The sequence below is a fragment of the Sinocyclocheilus anshuiensis genome, unplaced genomic scaffold, assembly GCF_001515605.1.
Source record: "Sinocyclocheilus anshuiensis isolate Anshui unplaced genomic scaffold, SAMN03320099.WGS_v1.1 scaffold272, whole genome shotgun sequence".
NCBI classification, from domain to species: Eukaryota; Metazoa; Chordata; class Actinopteri; order Cypriniformes; family Cyprinidae; genus Sinocyclocheilus; species Sinocyclocheilus anshuiensis.
Genome location: NW_015554117.1, coordinates 1008302 through 1008579, shown reverse-complemented (window position 1 = coordinate 1008579; position 278 = coordinate 1008302). Strand labels below are relative to the sequence as shown.

The window sequence follows — 278 nt, the reverse complement described above, 5'->3', positions numbered from 1 at the left end:
TCTGGATCTTCATTAAAAATAAACTTCATCCTCTCTTTCCTAATGTTGGGATCAGAAGGAAGGCGATGCAAAGACTGTTTTTCCCACAGCTTGGCACTGCACAGCGTCTTGTCTTCTGAGCATCTTTATCTTTGGTTTCTGTGTAGACCTGCGTTTGCCTCTCGTTAATTACACTACATGCGTGAATCAGTGGGCGGGGCTAAACAGGCAGTGATGCAGAAGCAGGTGTTGATCATCTTCTGTGGAGGCGGAGTCTAGCCACACTATTACGTCATAAA

The 278-nt window shown here is 45.3% G+C and overlaps 1 protein-coding gene across 1 annotated transcript in view; it reads left to right on the top strand.

Moving 5' to 3' along the window:
- Positions 1-278, top strand: part of LOC107669861 (phenylalanine--tRNA ligase beta subunit-like) — a 6955-nt gene that overhangs the window by 2225 nt on the left and 4452 nt on the right. The gene's annotated exons all lie outside the window — the stretch shown is intronic.